Raw genomic sequence first — 6,093 nt, forward strand, 5'->3', positions numbered from 1 at the left:
ATTTAAAATTAAAAAAATATATATTTATTTATTTTAGAGAGACAGCAAGAGTATGAGCAGGGACACGGGCAGAGGCAGAGGGAGAGAGAGAAAATCCTGAAGCAGACTCTCCATTGTGCATGGAGCCCAATGCAGGGCTCAACCCCACACCCCTGAGATCATGACCTGAGCTGAAATCAAGAGTCAGACACTTAACCGACTGAGCCACCCAGGTGCCCCTCCATGTGGTTATTTAAAAAAATAATTTCTATAACCTTATCAAGAATATCTTTTTGTTGACTCATTGTTGTCGTACTTTCCTTTAACTATTTAAACAGTGGTTTTCTTTAGTACTTCGAACATATTTGTAATAACTGCTTTGAAGTTTTTATCTGCTAGCTCCAACATCTTGGAACACTCATAGGTAGTTTCTATTGCTTGATTGTTTTCCTGAATGTGGATCATGCTTTGCCATTTCTTTGCATGTCTGTAAATTCTTTTGTTGAAAATCGAACATTTTGGATGATATTTTCCAGCAATGGTGAATTCTGATATTCCCTTTCCCTCTAGAGGTTGTTTTTGCTCTGTGTGTGTGTGTGTGTGTGTGTGTGTGTGTTGTCACTTGTTTTCTACTTTGTTATGTAACTTTTCTGGACTAAATCTGTAAAATCTGTCCCTTCCAGTGTGCAATCACTAATGTCTGTTTATATTTATTTATTTATTTGAGAGAGAGAGAGCATGAGCAGGGGGAAGGGCAGAGGGAGATGGAGAAGGAGAGGGAGAGAAGCTGACTCCCAGCTGAGCACAGAGCCAAGGTGGGGTTTGAACTCATGGCCCTGAGATTGCAACTTGAGCCTAAATCAAGAGTCGGGGACTTAACTGACTGAACTACCCAGGTGTCCCCCCCTTTTATAAGTAGTCTCCATGCCCAGTACAGAGCCTAGCATGGGGATTGAACTTACTACCCTGAGATCAAGACTTGAGCCTAGATCAAGTGTCAGACGGTTAACCAATTGAGCCACCCAGATGCCCTTCTGCTTGGTTTAAAAAAAATATATTGTTGTTTAAAAATTTAAACTTGGTTTTGTAGGGGCTGCCCTTGTATCAGCCTAGTTTAGTGGCTGGCCATTAAATGGATGGAAACTACTAAAGACATCTTCAGGTAGTAAGGCTTCTGTACGCTGTTGATGGATCTGTGCATGGGTAGGGGAGCTCTTTGAGTGTTCAGGCTATTTGAAGGTCTGCCTTGTGATTTCTTTCTACTGGGTCCTTTTGAGTCTCCTATATACATGTGTGTAGCTGCAAGATAGTCCAGGAGAGCATGAATAGTTTGAGATCTCTTCATTTTCCAGTTAGCTAGGAATATGCTTGCCCCAACCACATTCATAATCTCGGTCTAGTGAAGTTGCGTTGTTAGCTCTCCCTGGCTGGTTTGCCTCTGAGAAGTCACTTCCACTGAGAATGTCCCTGGATGTAGGTATTATCCACCACTCCAAACTGAGTTAGCTTTCCTCAAACCTAGGCAGAGAAGCTGCTGGTCTCCATGGGTTGCCTTGCCCTGGCCCATGCCAAAACAAGCTGAGAGGGATGGGAGCAAACCTAGGCGAGGATGCCACAGGCTCCCGAAATTTAGCTTCTTGGTTTATTATATATCTTTGGTTAAAACAGTCCAGAGTGGAAGGAGCTTGGGTGTCACCAGTACAAAGCTGAACACACTGAAAAGTCAGAGAAGTGAGTTCACAGGGCAAACCACTGCTCCACACACTGGATGGGCAAATACAGAGAATCACAGCTTAGCAGAGCACAAACCCAGAAGAGAACAGTGCTGGGGTAGGAAAACCTGAATTTTAATTGAGGAATTGCTTGAGGTTCAGTGTGGGCATGTCTAAGAGGTCAAAATAAATATCCAGGGAGGGGGCCTGATCTTAGGGAGGACCCCACACTTTTATGAGTTTTATCTCCAGAAGCCCTACCAGGTTTGCACAGTGAAGATTGGAGAAAAGTCTCGTGCTTCTGGCAGCAGGAGGGGAAAGTAGGCATTTTGAAATACACCAGAGCATTCTGTTCTTACTAAGGCCTGCCTTCAGGACAAACTATTACACCTGATCCTGACCTACTGGGGTTTTATCAGAGTCTAATAGAGGGCAAATACCCAACTACAGCCCCTTCTAGTCATCCTGGCCCAACTTACAGGCCTGTATTGAAAGGACGCCCCTGCACGGAGGATTCATGCTTGTTTCTGCTGCACTCTTGGGCAATACTCCCTCTGGACCACTGCATTTAGAACTTTTAAAAAATGTATTTTTAAAACTTTGCTATTTTTATTGGGCTGTTCCAATCTAAGCAAAATTTGTGTGCAAGCTAAGCAAAGGAAGCTTCCAGACAAATCCCGGAGCTGTGCTCCCAATCAGATCACTGTCCCTTAGCTCCTCCAAGAAAAAAACTCTGGAACATCAAGTATTGTATATGCCTTGATCCTTTCAATTAAAATTTCACTGTGTGGCTATAAATTCTTGAGGGCCAAATTTCCCTCTTTTTCCACTTTACCCAGATCCAAGGTCAAGATCAGCCAGCCCTCTTTTTTTTTTTAAAGATTTTATTTATTTGACAGAGACAGCCAGCGAGAGAGGGAACACAAGCAGGGGGAGTGGGAGAGGAAGAAGCAGGCTCCCAGCAGAGAAGCCTGATGTAGGGCTCGATCCCAGAACGCCGGGACCACGCCCTGAGCCGAAGGCAGACGCTTAACGACTGAGCCACCCAGGCGCCCCAGCCGCCAGCCCTCTTTTGGTGGGCTATTTTGTTTCTAGGTCACCAGTTGTATTCATTTGCTGCTGCTGCTGTGTGAAATTCTCTCACAGTTCTGGAGGTCGGAAATGCAACATAGATTTCACTGAACTAAACTTGAGGCGTCAGCAGGGCCGTGTTCCTTCGGGAGACCAGATGGAAGAACCTGTTGTCGATTTGCTTCTAGAGGCCGCCTGCATTCCTTGGCTTGCAGCCCTTTTGTCCATGTTCAGAGCAAGCAATGTAGCCTCTTCTCATCTCTCTCTGGCTCTGACCCTTGTTTCCATTGCCACGTCTCCTCCTCTCACTCTCCTGCGTCCCTCTTTCCCTTGTAAAGATGCATATGATGGTGTTCGGGCCCACCCAGATAATCCAGGACAGTCTCCCCGTTCCAAGATCCTCGACTTAATCACGTCTGCCGTGTCCTTTTTGCCGCTTAAGGAAGCGTATTCACAAGGGCCCAGACTTAGGATGTGGCCATCTTTGGGGGGCCAGTATTCTGCCAACCATGCCTATTGAGATCATTGCCCTTTGAGAATACGGGTCTTATGTGGGGGCCCAGGAATCATCTCCCAGCTCCCATGGGAAGCATCTGGATAGCTATAGGAAGAGGGTGTCCAATGGGAAGAGGTGGCCTGGGGTCCTGGTTCCTGGGTGTAGATGCCCCCTGGTCAGGTGCCAGCCCAGGGGCTGTCTCACTCCTCTGGACTCAAGGACCCTCATTGTTTCTGACCTTGGAGCCTTTCTCTTATTTTCCCACCAGCTCAGCCATTTACTCAAACGGTTTTAGGGGTCCTGGACCAGGAGAGTTTCTCTGGACACACAGTCTCCGCTACACGCTTATAGTGCACTTGTCCCCACCCACCCTCTAGCTTCCCTTCCACCTCCTGCCATGTGTCTGTGGTTGGGAATCATGGTTTTAAAGATTTATTAATTTGAGAGAGAGAGTGTATGTGTGTGCAAGACTGGGGGGAGGGGCAGAGGGAAAGGGAGGGGAAGCAGACTCCCCGCTGAGCACAGAGTCCGATGTAGGGCTCGATCTCATGATCCTGAGATTATGACCTGAGCCGAATCCACGAGCTGGGCACTAAAGCGACTGCACCATGCAGATGCCCCAGGAATCATGGCTTTGGAAGGACCACTCCAGCTTCGGGGTGCAGAAGGCCCTGGAGTTGTCCAGAGCTGAGGCCAGGAAGCCAGGGAAGAGCAAGCCTCATTTGTCACTTCAGGTGGACTTTGCCGTCCAAGGACCAAATTCCACACTGCGTCAGCCACAGGGACATGAGCTTGGACATGCGAGTCTGCCCCTATCCCTCCCCAGCTCCTGTCCTTATGTGGCTCCCATCAGCTCACCCTGAGGCTTGGCTCTGACTCCACACCAGAGTCTTGGGGCTCAGCTGCCAAACCCTGTGGTCACTGCTGAGTCCCCGCTCCCTCACTCTCTCAGCACCATTGGGGTCTGTTGTTTAGTGTCTTTCCTGCCCCTCCAGGAAGTCAGCTCTGAGCAGTAAGCATCTTTGGCTCGCTGCTGCATCCCAGTCCCTAGCAGTGTGTGGCCCAGTGTAGGGGCTCAATGGGTCAAGAGTGGATGGGCGGCTCTGCTGGAGGTTGGGCCAACAGGCTGCGTGGGTGCCAGATGGGAAATAATGCTGTGAGGGTGGGTAGTGCTCAAGTCCCCAACCAGCCCAGCATGGGGCTCCACGCACCCCGCCCCTCTCCTGAGGCTTCCCTCCCCAGCTTCCCCCAAGCCCTGCAGGGTGCTCTGGAAGCAGTTCCCTCTGTTCAGTGTCTTACAGAAAGTGTTTATTCAGGAACAATTAAAGAAAGCAACCGTGGTGTGGATTCCCAAGCTTGAGATGGTCCCGCAGCAAGGACTGCTGGCCCTGGGCCAGGTGTGTGAGCGCTGAACACAAGCGCACACACGTGCATGCCCGCCGCCCACCAGGGGTGTGCCCTGCAATGAATGACTCTGTATATGCAGCTTGGCCCCTTCCCTGCCCCCCAGACCGTCCGTGGCTATGTGGAACCCACAGCGGCCAAATCCAGGCCTCCTTCTCCTTCCCCGCCCCCAGCTCTTGCTCTGAGACCCCCATCTCCTCTGGCAGCAGTTTGGCCACCCTCAGTCACAAAGAGCCCCAGTGATCCTGTTAAGACATCTGGGGGAAGAGGAAAGAAAAGCATCTTTTCAAACGTCAAGTGGATAAACAGGGCACCAGATGTGTGGCCAGGAACCCGCTCGGGCAGCTCCCAGGCCAGCACCCTCCCCTGCGGTGCTGCCCAGCGAGGAGCCACCCAGAGAGGGGCTGTCTACATGGATGCCGGGCAGGCAGTGCACCTCCAAGCCCACATCTCCAGGGAGGCCCTCAGCCCCAAGCGGCCTAAGCCCTTGGCAGAGAAGCAGGGAGGCGACTAACTGGCGGTGAAACCCTCCCCAGAAGCAGCCATTTGGGGACAGGGGCGGGACTGGGAGCGGGTCCCCAGAGCAGGCACACACACTCCTGAAGGGAAAAGCCACAGGGAGGCTCGAGGCCCAGGAACAGGCAGCCACCTGGAGCAGTCCCTTGGAATGAGAATTCCCCCCACCCTCACCCCCAAAAGAAAAAAGTAACAGTCGCAGAAGAGGCAGGTTCTGGAGCGTGGTTCCGCCCGAAAGCGGCGCGGGTCAGGCTGGTGGCCCTGGGCCCGGCTTATAGGCACATTTAATAGGATTCCCGTGGATGTTTCAAGTGGGTAGGACGGGTCTCTCCCCGCGGCCACTCTGGAGGGGCTCCTGGCTCCACCTCTTCCCAACAGCCCTCCCATGAGGTATTGTGCTCAACCCCCCCACCCCCTGCTTCCGGATGAGCCTCCTCCCACCTCCCCCCAGCACATGGGTGGTGAGGGGCACCCAGTGGGGGGTGGTGGAAAGGGGCCCTATGTGGGGTCCAGCTCGAAGACACCATCGCTGGTAGGGGTGGTGAAGAAGGAGGGTGGGTCGGAGGCCGTGGACTCCTGCCCTCCGCTGCTGCGCTCCCGGGCGCGCCTCTCCTCCAGCCGAAGGCTACGCTCGAAGTCCAGCAGCTGCCCCATGAAGTTGAAGTTGGGTGAGATGTTAGACTTCTTCCGCTTGACCAGGTCGTAGGCATCGTTGAGTGAGAGGTGACGCTTCTGCATGAGGTAGGCCACGGTGACGGTGACAGAGCGGCTGACGCCTGCCAGGCAGTGAACGAGCACCCCGCAGTTCTGGGACAAGGCCTCATCTAGGTGGGGGCAGCGGGAGGCAGTGTGATGTGCGGGGGCCCGGCCCCGCCCTGCTCTCAGAGCCAGGTGGCTCTGGCCACATTTGGCCTC

The sequence above is a fragment of the Ursus maritimus genome, assembly GCF_017311325.1.
Source record: "Ursus maritimus isolate PB19 chromosome X unlocalized genomic scaffold, ASM1731132v1 scaffold_X1, whole genome shotgun sequence".
NCBI classification, from domain to species: Eukaryota; Metazoa; Chordata; class Mammalia; order Carnivora; family Ursidae; genus Ursus; species Ursus maritimus.